The sequence below is a fragment of the Pleurodeles waltl genome, chromosome 1_2 (genome assembly GCF_031143425.1).
Source record: "Pleurodeles waltl isolate 20211129_DDA chromosome 1_2, aPleWal1.hap1.20221129, whole genome shotgun sequence".
NCBI classification, from domain to species: Eukaryota; Metazoa; Chordata; class Amphibia; order Caudata; family Salamandridae; genus Pleurodeles; species Pleurodeles waltl.
In genome coordinates this window covers 418744781-418764638 of record NC_090437.1, presented here as the reverse complement: position 1 = coordinate 418764638, position 19858 = coordinate 418744781, and the positions used below count along the sequence as shown (strand labels likewise).

The 19858-nt window shown below is 38.2% G+C and overlaps 1 long non-coding RNA gene across 1 annotated transcript in view; it reads left to right on the top strand.

The window, feature by feature from the left end:
* The window catches only part of LOC138295632 (uncharacterized), a 42180-nt gene extending 26744 nt beyond the window's left edge, over nucleotides 1-15436 (top strand). Inside the window, exons 3-4 of the long non-coding RNA XR_011203646.1 lie at nucleotides 15134-15230; nucleotides 15330-15436. This is a non-coding gene — a long non-coding RNA (uncharacterized lncRNA). The remainder of the gene's footprint in view (nucleotides 1-15133; nucleotides 15231-15329) is intronic.
* The last annotated feature ends 4422 nt before the right edge of the window (nucleotides 15437-19858 follow it).

Sequence of the window (19858 nt, the reverse complement as noted above, 5' to 3'; positions counted from 1 at the left end):
TTATTATTGTGTTTTCTAGGTGGCAGCTGTCTGGTCAGCCCAGTCAAGTAGCTATCATATATTCCAAATGAGTTTGATGCTCGTTTTGCAAATTAAGTCCAGGAGATGCTTTTTGCACAAGTTAAAGTAACAAACCGTTTATGGGTTGGAGATCCTAGAGCAGAAGGTAAATCTGGGCTGGACAGACCAGGTTGAATGTGATGGTTTGAACTGCAAAGGGAAGTTTCAGGGGAGGAGATCAAAGATGCTGATCCATGGTTGGTTCATGAGTATACAGGTCCATGTTTAATTGTGGATGACAACAATGCCTTCCCTTTATAGTGTGAGTCAATGTGCAGGATGCAGCAGTCTGTGTGTGGAAATAGGAGACAGCCTTGGTCAGTAATAAAGATGGTGTGAAGTCAGAGAGTAGTGATGATGTCTTCTTTGCTTGATGCATATTAAAATATTGAATATGTGTTGATTTGGATGTAATGTAATTTGCTCTCAGTGTGTTTGTTTATTGTGGTGAAAGGAATGTGGTTGTTTGGGTCATTTGCATCAAGGAATCGGGGTATTTGTGGAGTATGCCTGAACATGAGATATGTATAGGGTGCATCAAGGTGTTTCCAGGAATCACATGTTGCATGAATATGAGTACGTACAGTGATTGTATATGAATAAGGATAGGGTTTTGGGCTTTGGCTCTTTGTAGGACCACACTTAGCTGACAAAGTCAGATGAGGATACCCTTTGGGCCTTCTTAAAGAAGTAGAGGGGCAAGACTTTCTATTGTTTCATAATTGGTTGTTTCTAGTGAGTGGAGGGGTGCTGACTTGGGGTAGCTCTTTCTATTCTTTTGGGTAGGTAGTGATTCCTATACGCACACCCTTCAATTGCACTCTGTCTGGTTGCTTCTGGTGAGTGGTGCTGGCCTAGGTTGCCTCTTTATTTTCTTTTCATTAGATGAGATGAGACTTCCTCTGGATCAATCTTCCTGTTGCTTCCTAGTTGGTTCTTTGTGAGAATTAGCACTGTTTTAGGGTTCTGTGGATAGGGCCTACTTTTGTTTTTTTGGTGTTTACCTCTAGTGCATCATTTGCTGGCTGCCACAAATGGGTGTGTTGATTTATTAAATCATAAGTTTCCATTTGAGCCAATTAGTTTTGAAGTGTTCCTTGAAATGACTTACTAGATTTAATGGTTCGAAAGTGGTTAGTAATAAAACTTATCCATAGCAACCTGAAGCAGCTAAAGCCCATTCCTCATTTTACATTAGTGACAGAAGCAGCATCTTGTGCAGAAGACCAGTGTCATACGTCTCTTGACAAAATCACCACACATTTATAGTTTCTTGCTAACCAACAGTGCTAAATTATGCTGGGTTATTACAGTCCATCAAAGGTAGTATTCCTTTTAAGGTGAGTGTCTCAAGCACTACATGACCAGGGTATGACATTATTCGTGGTTATAGGAGAGCAGTACAAGCCTTTTAACCTGAATGTCGGAAAGAAGATTGCTTACTGTTGCCTCCTTTTATGACTGGGACCCATCGCTCCAGACTGATATGAAGAGTACAAAAGCAGTGCATTTTTATATGTGAGGTCAAGTACCTATGTTGGGTATCCCTTTGCAATTTTGTAGCACATAAAAATACAGGGTGATCCAAGATTTAGTGTGTGTCAGTTTCTTCAGTTTCCCCCTCTTTGTGCATGGTCCCTTGTGCTATTTATTTCATACCCATCCCGTCTGAATTGCTTCATGAAGCCAAGTGCAATTGTCTGGCTAGAACTTGAATCATCATCTTGGAAAAAGGAGGAGAGAAATTCTGTTTCAGCAGTCATAGTTAGAGGTATTTCAAGTAACAATAACCTGTGGCCTAAGGTAACTATAACTTACGCCCTTGCCATGCACTGTTAATTACCCAAGATATTACAGCACTCATGACAACTTTTATAATGTCAAGAAAAATATCAATGAAAATTAGAGGTCACAATATTGAAGAAAAAAAATGCATGGTGGGGGTGGCGAAGTATAGTTACTTGAAATATCTCTAAATAATAATTGTTTAATTTCTCTTGTTTTTGCAGGTAAATGAACCTAACTATAACATCTTTGTAAACTTTATTAAAGTGAATATATATATATATATATATATATTTTGCTGTTTTTTATGTATTTTTTTAAAAAATAGTTTACAAAGATATAATGGTATATATATATATATATGTATATATATATACATATATATATATATGTATATATATATACATATATATATATATATATATGTGAACATAATCTGTACACACACATATATTTAAACCATACACAGTTGGTTAAAAAAAGCAAACAAATCAATATGTAGAAGCCTCACTTTGTACTTGAACGTGTTTGAAACTCTGCACCCAACTTTTGCATATCCATGCACACGGAAACACAAGTATATGTGATACATGTACGCATATATACAGTGTGGACAAGCACATTTCAGTATGTATCTAGGTGTACAAAGAACATAAACATGAAACACAAAATGGTTGTATTCATGCACATATGTCAGCACTGCAGTTGACTTGCACTGACGAGTATGTTTCTGTATATTGAGTACGTCCTAGAAAAAATAAAAATATATTAATACAGATGTGCAGATCTTAGATAAAAATAAAAACATATAAATACGGATGTGATTGTGTAAGTGGTTATACAGAGATGTGCACCTCATCGCTGTACAGGGACATTATGTAGAAAGATCTGTATGTGGTATTGCGTACACAGGTATGTGTTTCATATTTCTATATAATAGACAGACCTTTTATCTCACACACGCGTGAAGTATATGTATTTTCAAAGATGCTTATTTAAACACTCAAGTACCTAAATACTTGGGTTCATGTTTTGTTGTGTACACCTGTGCACACATGTGTCTCTCTGGCACTGTGTTTGGGTAAAGTAATAATGGGTGGCTCAGCTCACATGTGCCCCATCCCCTGCCCTACCCATGGCTTCAGTGTTTAATGGTGATCCAATGTCTCCCAATGAGAAGCTATGCTCTGCGCCCCCTGGAGCCCCAAGAAAGTTCACCTTTTCCTCGAGGCTTGGGGTTTGTGCAGTCTGCCACGATGGGGAGCTTTGAGCAGGGCTGGGAGTGAATAATAAAGAGTGGACCCCCTGCACTTGGTGTCAGGCACCACAAATCTGCCACTCGTGCGCCATGTGAATATTGTATGTCTGTGGGCACCTGTCTGTGCTGCCCGCGAGTGCTCTGATGCATATGCTGACACAGTTATATTTATACCCAGGAATTTCCTATTAATATTAACTGATATGTAGATCAACCTGGGGGGTGCGAGGACTAGAGGTGGGGGGTATTATAGAATTATGGCAAAAACAATACAAGTGATATACAAACAACGTAAGTATGGGATAACTGAGAAGTGGCCCTGCGCTCTCACCCACAGTAGTCAGTTTATCCCCCTTACTAAATATTCCGCTATACCACAGAAATGTGGGGAGAAAAACCTCAATACTAGAAACATTTACACAAAAACAAAATAAATACACCACAAATATTAAATCATTGAAAAATAATTATTATATTATTCAATTAAAGCAAATTTATAGTATCAAAAAGACAAGACAAATCACTTTGTCTATCATCTACCTGATCGTGATAATTGTTTCCCATATAACATTTTCAACAGTGAAATGCTCCAATGATATTACATGTAAATTATAATTGCACCTATAATGTTCATGGCATATAAATCATATGTTGATTATAGTTGCCAAACAGTATCCATCAACAGGATGTAGCTGATGTTGCCATTCATAGCAGTTGCCAACACGTGTTTCGTGGAATATCCGCTTCTTCAGGGCTATACATAGATGGCACAAGAACAACAAGAATAAATAAAACACAACACAAATAGAAAACCTAGAAAGGGTACTTACATTGAATATATGTGACTGAGAGGCACTGCTGCTTCTTATGTTGATGATTGATATGGATTACTGATCTAATTTTTGTTTTGTTATATCTGATTTTGAATTCAGACCTGACATTTTTATTGCATGATTCTTGAACATTTGTAATGGTTCTTGTTTGGAATAATGGCTAATTATCTTAAAACCTGAAACAGCTGGCAGAAAACCTTTTTAATACATCTACTGTAAAATGAGGAATGGTTGGAGCATTACTCCTATAGGATTACGGAATGTATTTCTCAAATTAGAACACTTCCCCAAGAAGAAATCCCAAAAATGATGGGAAATTGTAATTTTAAAAAGATATTTGGAAAGTGGTAGGATTCCTAGGGGTCTACACATTAATATTTTTCCATTGGTAGCAGACACAGATGCTGAACAGGCTGAAAAATGGGAAAGGAAATTATCTGAAACCTCTAATTATCTTATGAGGATGTTAATTGAACAGGCAGAGATCAAAATGGCGACACTGAGGAAGTAAATTGAAGATAACAACACTGCCATTTCGGACTTTAAATTAGAAGAGGGTACTAGGAAGAACTATGAAATTTTGGAAGGTGTACTTGAAAGGTACCAGGAAGAGATCAAGGACAGGAAACGTTCCTAATTCTTACGGGATGAAAGAGACTATAATTCCGGGCGCATTTATTCATATGCCTATAAATTTGATTCAGGTTACAGGAGAGAACTCCCAATTAAAACTCCCTAGTTAGATAGCATCTCACTCTCAGACTCCTACAGGGTAGATTCATGGAGCTCCCATACATTTGGCAGTATAGGTCAGATGACTAATAGCAATTTTTTAGACAAATTCAAGAAAATGAGATTGGAAGAAAACTTGTGGAAACGGGATAGAAAATTGTATCAAGAACGTACTCAAAGAGAGGAAGTAGGGGTGGGCAGAAGGTACTAGGAGGCGGTCCACTCAATTCAGGGGTTCAAACCAGGTCAATGACAAAGGAGGGGACAAGAGTCTCGAATTCTCTTTGATTGTTAATATATCATCAAGGCAGCTTAATTCTGATGAGATGTGGGTCTTGGTAAAAGGCTTGTCCTTCTCTACGACATTCCATTGTGATAACTTTCAAGTCAAATCTGACCTTTATGGATTTGTTAGACTATTGAAACTTAAAAAAACATTTTTTGAACAAACCTGTCATACATCAACCTGTTACATTACAACTATTCTGTCTTGACTATACAAGACTTCTCTAAATCACATCTACTTATGGGTTTGGATGAGTCTGATATGCTGGACATTGAGGATTTAGCAAAACATCTGTCAATAGAGGAACACATTCTTCAGGATAATGGATTGGCCTGTAAATCCACCTTTGTTCCCATTCTTCCAAAAAGAGAACCTGATTGATACATTCTATGATCTTGTTGTCAAATTTTTGGATTTGATGTATGGGGACAAATATGTTAACAACTTGACTAATAAAGAGTTAGCTGCAATGAAAGGTCTTAAACAAGATGTTACTATTATTATACGAGAGCAGACAAAGGGGGAAATGTGGTTATAATGGATTTTGACAGCTATAAACAGGAAGCTCTGGGACAATTGAATATAAGTACAGACTATGAAATATGTAATTGTATAGATTACAATAGGGCTGTGGACTAATGTCATACATTATTGAATGGTTGGACTAATGAAGGCTTTTTTGATGTAGAGGAATTTTGTTATCTATTTGTCAAGGATCCTATTATTACAATTATTTATTTGTGACCAAAAATACATAAAGGGGGTACTAATCCACTATGTAGACCTATTATCTCAGGTATTGGTTCACCAACTGAAAGGATGTCTGAGTATATAGACATGTATTTGTCACCATTGGTAAGTGCACTTCCTTCATATCTTTGAGATACAAAGTATTTGCTAAACAAATTATCTGGCATACCTTGGGAGGAATCATATTGTTTGGTAACTATGGATGTTAAGAGTCCATATGGTCTATAGGCATTCCAATACTTATTTTCATTCAAGAGTGCGAGTCATTATAAACATGTACAAATTCTTGTGGACATGACACGTTTTGTATTGGAAAACAATTTTTCTTTCATCAATTGCGGGGTACAGCTATGGGTGCTAGGTTTGCTCCCTCTTATGCCAATCTATTCATGGTTTGGTCTGAGAGGGAACATGCCTGGAATGAGAAACAGCATGGTGGCTATCACCATGTACTCGTATGGTATTGGTACATTGATGGCATTTTTTGTATTTGGGATGGGTCAGAGGGGAATTGCGGGAATATTACACCTTCCTTAATGCCAGTTCTTTAAACATTGAACTGACATTAGAATATGATAAACACACTATAACGTTTTTGGACTTGGAGCTATATGTGAAGGATAAAGTGCTACATAGCCTAACATTTTGGAAACCCACAGCAAGAAATAGTATATTGCTGTATAGTTCTGGGCATCCTTACAAACAGAATAATAATATCCCTTAGTTGCTTAGACTCAAATGTAACTGTGGTGAAACCGAGGAGTTGGAGGAACAAGCATTGCAATGCTTGTAGAGATTTCAGGCGTGAGGCTATCCAAGCAATACTCTGGCAACAGCATTAGCTAGGGCAGGGAAAGTTTCACGTACTTCCCTGTTGATGGAGACAGGGAAGATCAGAAACAGACATAGGACCATGACAGAGATTCGATTTATTACGAGTTTCTGTGCAGAGAATAGGCGGATTTTCCAAATATTATTGAAACATTGGCAAATTTTAAGACTTGACCCTGATTTAAACCGTATTTTATCCCTGCGGCAACTGGTCACCTATAGAATGGCGGATATTATCTAGATATATTCCTAATTCTGATAAGACATAGTTGAACCCTAAACCACTGGGAAGTTACAAATGTGGGAACTGGGTCTGTTGTCATTATGTCAATGTTAAACAGTGACTTTTCACAATTTTGATGGCTTAAGAAGTTTTCAGACTAGACATTTTATGAATTGTAATACGACATACTATATCTATGTATTCACTTGTGTTTGCAAACGTCAATATGTGGGCTCAACAAAATATGCCTTGAAAATAAGATGGCAAGAACATTTGGGAGCGATTAGATATGCAGACCTTAGATCTCCTTTGCCAATACACTTTTGGGATAATCAGTTGGATCAATTACGTCAAGTTACACTTATGGGAATTTATCAAATTGTAGCTCATCATAGGGGTAGAGATAGAGATCTCAAATGACGAAGCAAGGAGAGTTGGTGGATCAATTGCTTGCAAACTGTGCAATATGGGTTAAATGTTGATCCTGAAATGTACACATCTTTGATAGGTTAATTGGATCCTGATGGAAAACATGTCCTAAGAGGAGGACATGGATATTGAACTTTTCATTGTGATGAGGGAAGATAGAAGGATTTTATCCTCCTTGCACTAATTGTTTGGGCAGTGGGAGATCTGATATATATATATATATATATATATATATATATATACATATATATTTATTTATTTTTTGCGTGGTGAATGCCTCATGAGGATAGAGAACATTCCTATGTGGGTGTCCCAGGTAGAAAAGTATCAAAGAAAATTACTAATATGGTCGAAGCTGCCTATTGATAACTCAATGGAGTGGTGATCTGTGGATACCATAATATATGTTTGGTTTGAGCGCAGGTGAGCATTTGACACCATTGGCTGATATATAAACGCATTTTTCACAGTGGTTCATAGATGCGACGGAATAGGGTTGCTCTAACAGAACCCAGGTGTCCCTGTGTTTGGCAACAAAACATAAGAATCTACAAAAAACATCAGAGAGAGAATGCCCAATTAGAGTGATTTTGTGACGTTTTACTTATTTTGCATTTGAGATATTCTTGTTTTGGAAAGGTAACCTGAAGAAATCATAGAAGAGAGGGCAGTGAAAAGAATACACATGCCAAACTTACTTTTAGTAGGCCAAATGGATCACAGATGGCTAAAATGCCTAGAGGAGAAGGAACGCCATCACCAAAGGAGAACATTAAACAACGTTATATACAGTTGGAATGACTGATGAAAAAAGAGATTTCAAAAGGTTGGGAAATCATTACTCTAGAAAAATATATACAAATTAAAAGAATACCAAGGGGGCTACAAATTTTCACGCTTCCATATCACCCAGATACTAGTCCTGAGATGCTCGAAGAATGGGGAGCAAACAGCATGCAATGTTCGAAACGTATGATGGAAATCATTATGAAGTATGCTAAAAAGGACATCCTGAATTTAAGGGATGATATAAAAGAATTATAGCTGAGATTACAGGCATTGGATCAGGGTGAAGAACAAGAAAAGCTCAAAAAAACACTCAACATGACTCTGGACAAGTATGAAAATCAAGAGTGAACGAGGAACAAGTTCCTGAGAGATGAAAAAGACTATGAAGCAGGTCGCATTCTGACCTTCACCAAAAGGTTTGACATTTTGAAGCAACAGGTACATACAGGTGTAATTAATTTAGAGGAGGTGGAAGGTACGGAAAATATTTGATCTGAGATGGATCAAAGTTAAGGGGAAGGACCGAGCACTAGTGGAAAAAAGACCACTTTTTTAGACGAAATGAAGTTGGTATACTTGGACCAGAAAACACCAAGGACCAGAGGAAGAGGCAGAGGCCGAGGATGGGCAAAAACAAAGGCAACAAAAGATCCCGACAAACGAGAAGGAGTACAAGAGAGAGAAAAAGATTATATGCTACGCAGCATGAGAAAATGAAGGAGGGAAAGGAAGAGAATTTGATTGTGAATTTGTCAAGTTACCAACTAACGAACACTGAGAAAAGTGTATTACAGAAAGGCCTAAGTCTCTGCCCGGAAAAACACCATGATTGTGTACAAACAAGGACTGATCTATTTAAATTTGTGCGCAAATTGAAATTGGCTAAACACTTCACAAAAATGAGTAATACCAATATAACAGGACACATGGAAGAGAACTGTGAATTGAATATGACAATGGAATCAATAGAAGAGAGTTGGAAATGAAATATGATAATTGAGCAAAAATCTGACTTGAAAACGGCTTATGATCTTCTGCACAATCTGCAGGATGAAACGATGTTGGAAACACAAGTACTATCTACACTGGGGATTGATTATGAGCAACGAGAGAACACAAATTATAAATCCAGATCCAAATTTTGCCCAGTCCTAACACCAGGAAATAAGATTGATATGTTTCATGACTTGGTTGTGATGGATTTGGAGAAAATTCAATGTGATGGAAACAAGAAAGCACAAGAAAACTTAACAAAAGAACAACAAGACGCTCTGAAGGATCTGATGGCAAATCAGGACATTGTGATGAAACCTGCAGATAAAGGAGGAAACATTGTGATTTGGGGCCAAAATGATTATTTAGAGGAGGCCTATAAACAACTTTGGGTAAAAACTAATTATCGTAAATTGACAAAAAATCCTATGAACACTTTAGTTTTATATTTAAATAAAAAGTTGGAGAAGTGGTGTGCAGAGGGTCTGATTAGTAGGGATAAACCTAACTTTGAGAAAGTATCTGAATATGTAGACTATTTCTTGGCCCCAATGGTAACGGACCTTAATTTGTATATTAACGACTCAGGATATTTTCTAAGATGTTTGAAAGGTATAACATGGCAGGGGGATTATATACTAATTTCCATTGATGTACTGTCTCTATACACCTCAATATCCCATGATGTGGGTATGAAAGCTGTGAAATACGTTTTACAACAGAGAAATAGCCATTTTCTTAAACATTCAGAAATGTTAGCAGAAATGATAGAAATATAAATGCACAATAATGTTTTCATTTTCAGTCATGACATTTACCAACAAATTTGTGGGACAGCTATGGGAGTTTCATTTTCTTCAAGCTATGCTAATTTAACCATGGGATGTGGGAGAAGTTCATAGCTTGGGGAGAAGAAAACGAGCACTATATGGAGCATGTCCCGGTCTGGTTAAGGCACATAGACAATCTATTCATAATTTGGAGTGGTACTGAAGATTTGTTTGTGGAGTTCTTTAACAAATTAAATAGTAACAACATAGGACTCCAATTTACATACAAAATGAGTAAGGTCTCTATAGAATTCCTGGATGTTAAGGCGTATATTGAAGAAAATTCACTACAAACGACTTTGTATCGTAAACCAACAGCCACAAGTAGTATCCTATATGGATCAGGCTTCCATCCTAGGTCACTCCTTAAGAGTATTCCATATGGGGAGTTCATTAGAATAAAGAGAAATTGTTCCAAAATAGAGGATATGGAGTTGCAGTGTGAGGAAATGGAACTAAGGTTCTTAGCAAGAGGATATGAGACCAGAGATGTAAAACAAGGAAAACAAAAAGCAAGACAGAAACCTAGAAAGGAAACTTTTATGCAAGCGTGTGATCAGAAGAAAAAGGAGCAAGATGATAAGATACGTCTGATTTTGGATTATAGTAAGGAAAATGCACAAATTCTGAATGTTCTGAATAGACACTGGCACCTGATCAAAAAAGATATGGATAATGGTCAGAAAGTAGGTGAACGTCCCTATGTAATGTATAGGAAAGCACCATCATTGCAAGACAAGCTAGTGAAAAGTCATTTTGAATCACCATTGACATCCAATTGGCTGTCAACCTCACAAAAGGGTTTCTTTTGTTGTAATAAATGCAAAGCATGTAAATTTGATAGCAACAAAAAGAAAATAGAAGATCCCCATAATTGATGAAAGGATCACATGTGATACTACATTTGTAGTATATGTGATAGAATGTCTCTGTGGTATGTGGGCAGAACTATTTGTCCTTTAAGAAAATGAATTTTAGAACACATAAGGGCAGTCCAAAATGGTGATACCAATTATGCAATGACTAAACACTTGAAACATCATGTGCAAGCGGATTGTCTACACATGAGAGTCTTTGGCATAGCGGTGGTAAAAAAACATGAGAGAGGAGGTGACAGAGTACTAAAGTTGAGATGCTTAGAATCAAGGCTTATAACTAGATTAAAAACTAAGACCCCATATGGGATCAATGGGGATGAAGAGTTATGTTGCCATCTTTAAGTTGCTCTAGAAATCCAAATTTTTGAAGAATCATGGTTGACTGTTGCTTTTCTGTGAGGGGGTGTGTAACTTGTATATGAGTTGGTGCGAAGTCAGGACTATGACGTACATGGATATATAGATATTGATACACATATAGAGAAATATGTTCAACATCATAGCAAATGCAAAGAGCTGCCTAGATGAAGAAGCAAGGCAGGGACACTTTGAAAAGTAGAAATTTCTTTAATATTAGTTGGGTAGGAAATTACTGGACCTGCCACTCTGAGATATAACTTAAAGAAATCCAAATAAATCTAAAAAACTCAAAAGTGGTAAAACTCTGTAACGACAATAAGGTTTATAGTTTATAGTTGTTTTTGTTTGTTATTATTTTTCTTGGTATAGAATTTGCTTCTCATGGTACGCTGTCCCCCTTTTGAAATACTTAGATATGTAAAAATCCAAAAATCTAAAATTTTAAATTTTTAATTTGATGTGTACAAATAAGAAAAGGTCAACAAATAATTGGTTTTAATAGTTGTAATATTCACATTTGCTTTTGTTTTATTAATGTGGTATGTGGGATGTAAACACATTTTTTATTTTGTGTGTCACTGTGTGGAGGTACATAATGGTAAAATGTGTTATAACTACATATCCCAGAATGCCTCATAATGGCAGACAATAGGAGAATCTATAAATGAAGCTGTAAATGGATCACTTACTCACCGTGATCAAGACCTTTGGTGGTTGAAATGCGTTAGTGGAGTTTTGGGTTACTCATCTCTGTTGGAAAAATACATTTTCAAACACAAGGATTCCTGTGTGTGCCGTGTTTGACCTTGTGTCACTTGGTGGAGATATATATATATATAGATATATATATATATGTATATATATATATATATATTGTGTATCTGCTGTGAATCATTTACTAGGTAGGATTATTAGAGGTATATCAATCTGACTGGTTATTATTTCCAACCGACCATTGATGGCCATGTGTATTTCTCCTTAATGTACACAAACGTATCATATTCATTGGGATTTCTGGGACCATTTGATGTGATCAAGTTTTTTGGGTTGGGAGGTTTGAAATGTAGTGTGGCACGATGTCGAAGTGCAGAGGTTCTCTACTTGGCAGGTCATGAGTTCTAGAATGCGACCATTGTGATTTTTCAGTTTGATTATGGTAGTGGATTAGGATCATACTTTTCAAATGTCAGTGGCTTTAGTATTTTATCTCCATTTACTTTCATACTGAATCAGTATTTTTTCAACATCTCGGTCAGCTTTTTAATAGTACTCTAATCATAGGAATAATTTAAGGTGATGTTCTGTTATGTGATTCAGAATCTGTGTTTTGAGGTTTGAGTTATAAAAGTAGCACTATGAGGGAGTGTGGTTGCTTTCCACTCAGTGGGCTATGAGTTCAAGGATGCAATCTACATTTTTGGTCTGATTATGACAGTGGATGGGATTATACTTTTTTAAATGTGTTCGAGATTTTTCAATGTGTTAGTGGTTTCATCCGTTTATTTTCATTTATCAGTAATTTCCAAATAATGTGATTAATTATTAGTATCTGGTGGTTTGAAATGTAATATGGTTCTATGTGGAAGTTACAGAGACTCTCTACTTGGCAGGTTATGAGTTCTAGGATGTGATCATCTTGATTTTTCAGTTTGATTGTGGTAGTGGATTGGGATTATGGCGGTCATTATGAACATGGCGGTATCGGCCGGGCGGTCCAGACCGCCATATGATGTTCGTGGTTGAACCACCACTTTGGAAACGCCGCCACTGCCAGGATTCCACCACCAGGCAGCCTGGCGGTGGCGGTGTTTCAGATCCGACAGGGCAGCGCTGGCCACCGGATCATGAGCCAGGTTCCACCAGCCTTTCCCTGTTGGTTTACCCCGCCAGGGAAAGGCTGGCAGAATGGGTGACTCGGGCCCCCCTGGGGGCCCCTGCACTGCTCATGCACTTAGCATCGATTTACGGGCAGTAAAATGCGCGACCGGTGCTGCTGCACCTGCCACACTGCTATATTTCCGCTGGCTCCATTTGGAGTCGGCTGAATGTTCCGGCCCTGCATCCAGCTGGATTGGCTAGCCAGCTGGATATTCTATATGTGGCCGGCAGGGGGTTCTGCGCGCTGGTGGTCTTCTGTTGACCGCCAGCGCTAAACTGAGCGGGTTTTCCCACTGAGTTCATAATGACCCCATATATATTTTTCAAGTTTCAGTGGCTTTAGTATTTTATTTCTATTTACTTTTATACTGAATTTGAAATTTCTCACTCTCTCATTCAGTTTTTAGGAGTACTCTAACCAACGGAATAACTTATGCTGACTAGCTCTGCGATATTCTTCTATTTGATTTAGAACCCATGTCTGAAGTTTTGGAATGCAAAAGTAGCACTATGTGGAAATGCAGTTATTTTCCACTCTGTGGTTTATGGGTTCTAGGAGGTGAGGGTCTGATTGCAGTAGTGGATGGGAATTAGAATCTTCCATGTATTAGTAGTTTTAACAGTTTATTTTTATTTTCCAGTAATCTCCAAATAATAATTTTGAAGTAATCAGCTACTTGCTTTCATTTAATATTTTTGCTGTTAAAAAATACGGTGAACTTTCCTACTACTGTGAAATATTTCACGGGGAGGTTTTCCGTGCTCCAGTTCGGGTTTTGGAGGTGTTCTTCACGTTGTCTCAATTTAAATGAACATTACCCAACGAAACACGAACTGTACAGTTGGTACCTAATCCTGTGATTTCACTCTAGCTCAGCACACACTATATAAATTAACTGTTGAGTGCAATGTAGGTTTCGCTGAATGCGCTTTGGAGGTTTGTGCAGCAATTCCAGTCTACATTCTTGAGGTAAATATTGGATGTGCTGGGATACTATAGCTTTTTTTAGTTGCTGAGCGTGTGACTATCGTATTGTGGAAATTTGGGTTAATTCAGAGTTTTAGATTAAAAAATGCAAGTTAAAGTGTGTCTGAAACAAAATTAGGGATTTGTAAAGTGAAGTGCAGGCTTGTTCTATAGGTTTGATGTGTTTATTGATTTCTGTATTTTCTTTCTCTCAGTTTAAATATGTAATTTGGGTTATTTGAATGGACATTGAGATTCTGCCTCTTAATATATTTTTCCTGGGGGATGTGCACAATGAACTCTGGGAGGAGAGGTCACTATGAAATGTAATAATATATGCAATTTGCAGTGTTTATTGTGAGGTCTTTAGGCAGTTTAAGTGTCCATGGATGGTAAACTTATGCAGATGAATTGAGTGGGGGTGTGTTATTGAAGATAGTATGAAAATGACATGTGTCAGTCATACTTATAGTAAACTAAGTGGGAAGAGATATTAAGGGAAGGAAAGCGCTCACAACATTCCCCTCTTAATAATAAAGGAAGTAATCAATTGAAGGTACGGTGCTCCCGGCATAGGAGGATCCTTCCATTCCTCCAAAAAATACATTAAATATTAATACAAAGACCAAGGCACTCATAAAATAATATGTAATTGTAAAGTCCGTAATTCGTAATTCTTGAATTCATAAGTCAATGGTCCGATTCAAGTGCTATGCACAAGTGAACAGAGTTCAGAGGAAGTGCATGAAGTGAAAAGTTCATCTTTAATATGTCACAAACCAGCCAGCCAACACGTGTGTCGTCATGGGAGTGAATACTCCCCGTGACTTTTTCAAGGTTCAATTAGGTACGACGTGGGAAATACTAACTGCCTCAGAATCCGTGACCAAATAGGTGAATCAACTCAGAAATGTATCCCATCTGTAAGGGTCCTTAAATAACGATATTGTGGCAATCTCACCTGCAATATCTTGCCAGGTAGTCAGTGTACATCGGAGCCAGAATAAAGGCTCCGAAACAATCGAATGGCGAGACATACTATATCATGGTGTTTTGAGGCAATTCAATTGTTTCAGTATGTTGAAGTCATGTTGCCAAGGTATAAACTTTGTGAGGGGTGGGGGACCAGGGTATTCATTGCATGTAGTTTAAGAACAAGAATATTAGTTGTATTTGAAATACGAAATGTTTGTTGTAGATTTAATTAATACATTTAGTGATCTTTTAGATTTTTTATGTTTTCATAATTAGGACTAATTTCACTGGATCATTGAAGATGTCACATATGGCAATGGATATGTACAGTTTCTTTGTGATGCAGTATTTGAATAGATAAACAAGAGTATGGGTAGGTATGAAATGTTTTGGTTTGTTTTGATATTATAGTTTTTGTGACTATGCAAATGGAGCAGGGAACTGATACACCTACATCTGTTTTCCTATTCAGGCCCTTTACTAGTTATCAGTTTCGGGTGATGAGTTTTGTTGCGGATTGTGAAGCAATTGCTTCAAGATTTAAGACGGTTATGTTGGTTTGTTTTTTAATGGATTTTGGTAAGTATATGTTTGCTTATGTTTTTAGGCATATTTTGGCAATTTTCATATTTTAATGAATTACCAAGGTGCTTTTGCCCAGGTGTCTGTTCTAGTTGAATATTTCTTCAATAATATATGGCCTTTTGAAGTTCTGCTATTTTTCCTTTTCTCTTTTCTCTTTTTTCCTTTTCCATTAATGGTTGATACACAGATTGATATACTTACATTATACTTTTGCTTTTCTTTTTTGTCATTGCGTATTTGTCTCTTGTGCTATTAACTAGTATAAGCTCCCTATGATGTACTATCTATAAGATATCGCAAGATAGATTGTTAGTTGAAGATTTGAGGTCTGAATTCAATGTAATATCTTTTTAAAATTTGTCTAGGTTTTCTATTTGTGCTGTGTTTTATTTATTCTTCTTATTCTAGTGCCATCTATGTATAGCCCTGAAGAAGCAGATATTCCATGAAACACATGTTGGCAACTGGAATGGATGGCAACATATGCCCCCTTGCTGGAAGTAAAACTGCAATGCTGGCCCGAGTAGCTGGTGGTCTATTGGATACCATGGGTTGGCATCTGACAACTGCTGAGATGTCCAGCTCTGCAATGACTTAGCAGAATCCCACCATGTTTGGTATCAAACATTGTGCTTTTTAACCCTGAACATGATGCCCATGTTTAGGATTAAAAAACAGATACCCAGGTGGCAAATTTAGAGGGTGCCCATTGAGTTAACCAGTCCTGAACTGTTTTGGTGGGCTATCCCGAGCTGCTGCCACCACAGACAGGAGTCTGACCTCCTGCCGGTGGTGCTAGCACCTTGGCAGGATGTAAGGCAAAGGGCCTGGGCAGGAAGGAGGTAACACTTCCTCCCTCGCAGGTTGGTTGGTGAGAAAAGCATCAGGACGGTGGGCCTCAAAAGCTTCACCGTCTTTGATATGCAAGTAGTTGTCCCCCCAATGGAGGAGAAAGCCTTTCTGGCCTGCTTGCTGGGCAGCTGGGAAATTAGTTATGCAGGAGCTGTACACGTCCCTCAAACTAACCACACGTTTTAGGGTAGGGTAGGAGGTCTGCAATGGTTCTGCCATCTTGACCGACCCCTAGAATAGTGGGTTCTGGGTAGACAGTGATGTACTCCCCACAGAAGTTGTGAATGCAGGGGCAGACCAGCCGCAGGGACAGTGGTCCATGGGACACTGTCCCTCACACCCTTGGCACCAGAACATAGCTCTTACCTGTACAAGAAGAAAAGAAGCACAAAGAGATGCCTGCACCAACAACAGGACCTGGACTCCAGCCCCAGCATGAAGAAGACACAGTGACCTGCGGACACCAGTACTGGAACCGTGTGTCCGGTGTGTGCTAGAGGTGAAAACTCATTGGTCCCAACCAGGGGGACCCCCGGGGAACACCAAAACTTCAAAGAAGACTCCCCTGACTGGTGGCATCAGTCCCCTGCAAACTGCAGGAGTATAGAAGTGCTGTGGACAAGTACTGGGACCTGATGGGCTGAGTGCCTGAGCCCAAAGAAACTTGGTGTCCAGCATCTAATGGTGGGAGTGAGACCCATGCCAGGTTTCGAGCCTCTACTCCCCACCAAGCGCCATCCAGCCTCCAGAAAGCTTGTCGCCTGCACGGATACCAATGGTCACACGACGCTCACCGATTCCAGAGCATCCCCCCAGCATAGGGACCGACATCGCCAATGATCAGCTCCTGTGGATTTTCAGCCTGAAGGAAGTTGCTTTGACCAGCCCGATGAATGACAGCTAGGAGCTATCTCTGCACCTAGAGCCACCGGACAAGGTGGTGATGTTCCAAGCATAAAATCCTGGTCTTGGCCCCCCAAAAACTCTACATCCAAAGGGTAGAGTGTGAGCACATCCCCAAGTCCAGTTTGCACAGAGTGCAAAATGCACCAGCCACTGCAGACCATTCAGCACCAAGGACAGCCAAGGTGCCAAGCCACCTCTGCAACCGGACTCCCTGGGCAAGGTAACAAAGGTCTGACTGTTGACTCTTGGTCTAGCTATCGGCAGCACCTTAAGTTCCTGTGGGTTCACCGGAACTCACCCTAGAAGTGCCCAAGTGCACACTGCTATTTCCCCCATTGACTTCAATGGAAGCCCTTTAAATCTGCAAAATACTGTATTTTCCAAAGACTAAAAAATTCACAACTCCAGTTATACAAAAGCTAAAAAGAATTTTTGGTGTCTAAATTAAGATTACAATCTAATCTATGTTTCTAAATTAGTGTCATATTTCTGTTGAGTTGTGTCATTTACTTATCGTCCATGTTGGTAATGTGCAATGCTTTACACATGTTCCTCTAAGTAGCCTGACATCTCTTTGCCACACTACCAGGACTGTGCTACGGTTGACTGAGAGAATCCGAGGTCCACTACTGGGTATTGTGCTGGTATTCCATGGTAAGACCACCTAGTCATACCATATAATACCTTTACCTTGCTATAGTAAGCAACTGGAGTTTTGGGAATTACTGTGATTTTAGTGGCGAAAAATAGCAGCTAAAATGTATGATCAAATCATAAGGAATGCGTCTAAAACCAGTATGCTTGGTAAATGTGTGTGACTGCTAATGTATGATAAAACACATTATAACTGACTTACATGGCGGGAAATAAAACACAGCAAATCTTTCAGCCCCGGGGAGATAGTGGGTCCCGGGGCTTCAATAAGCCCTTTGAAGGGAGCCCCTGCTCCCCTCTCCTTTGTAAATACCCCCCCCCTCACCCGGGACATGTCCCATCCAGGGGAAACATAAACAAAAAAGGCGGGAGACCACAATTTTTGTTTTCTTAATTCATGGTAAAATCTGCGGATCAAGCCACGTTTTTTACTGAAATGTTTTTTTCTTCTTTTTACTTTTTTGGCCCGGTGGGGTCCAGGAGGACCTCTGGATCAAGCATAGGGGCTTGGGGTACTCATACCCTGTACTTTTTTTTTTTTTTTTTACTTTCTTTTTTCTTTGGATCAAGCTGAAGCAGACTCCCAAAATGGCTGCCAACGCTTCGTCGTTGAAGTGTTGACAGCCAATCAGATCTCAGCAGGAGATCTCCCTGGATCCGTGGCACTAGATATGCAAATGTCTTTTCCCTTTAATATCTCAAGCTACTGAACAAATTCACACCAAATTAAAAAAGCATGATCTGTGGACCAAAAGCTACCTTTTTGCTAAAAGATTGGTGTAATTCTAACCAGCAGTTCGGGCCCGCAGGCTTGTCTAAAGAGTCTATGAGAATTAACATGGGAAACACACTTTTTTGATCCACCCCTTTTTCTCAGCCCCCACTTGACAGATCATCCTGAAATTTTCCATGCAGAACAAGACCCTAGCCGGCACTTTTTATGGAAATTTTCGTGAAGATTCGTCAAACCGTGCCAAAGATATCTGCATATACATAAATATATATACACACATGTCATACGTATATTAATATTTACATTTATGACTAAGAGTATATATTTTCATATTATTAAGCCTAAAATATGTTTAAATAATCTAATGTAGAAGACATTTTTTTATTGATGATATTATGTAGGTATAAATTCATAGTAATAAATGTAAAATATAAAACAAATTATTTGATGTAAAAGTAATATTTTTTTTAATTGTCACAATATATATATATATATATATATATATATATATTTATATAAATTCAAACACTTTTTTCTATAAGAATATATTTTTATATAGTATTAAATATTAGTGCAATATATTTTATTTACATCATATTAAATGTATACATTACATTATTTAAGTTTTACTACTTTAAACCGTATTTATATTAAAAAATCAATATTTTGGCATTTTTGTCCACTAATGTCAACTATATTTTTTCTGATATTTTTTTACTTACTAATATATTTAGGAGCACGGCATTGCGGTAAACAATCTTTTTGGCACAATATTTTAGTAAACAATATTTTTTACCACAATATTGAGTTTGTGATAAAAAAAAAGAGTATTGAGCTTGCTTGGCAGTGTGTGGAAACAAGAATAACATCGGACAGGTCAATTCGGTCTTGCTCGTTCAGGGACGAAACTCCTAAGCACTTTATAACTTATCCCCCAATGTGCTGATCCCAGTCTAGATAGTGTCTGAACCACAATCTAAGTAGGAATGACTCGACTGGAACTCATGCTCCATTGAGACCCTCTGGGAGCTTGAGAGGGGATTAGGGTGTTAACCCTTGCTCAAAAGATTTCAACCTTCAATATACAATTAACTGTGGCAATTCTGGACTTTAAAAAGTTGTTTTCATTCCCATCACTTTGGCTGCTCTTCAATTTCTTACCTCACTTAAGTGACACAAAGCTACAGGAGTATCCCCTATCCTACTTACTTTGACCTGGTTGCTTAATATTGCCTCCACACATTGCCTGCAGTTGCTTCTGCTTGGACCTC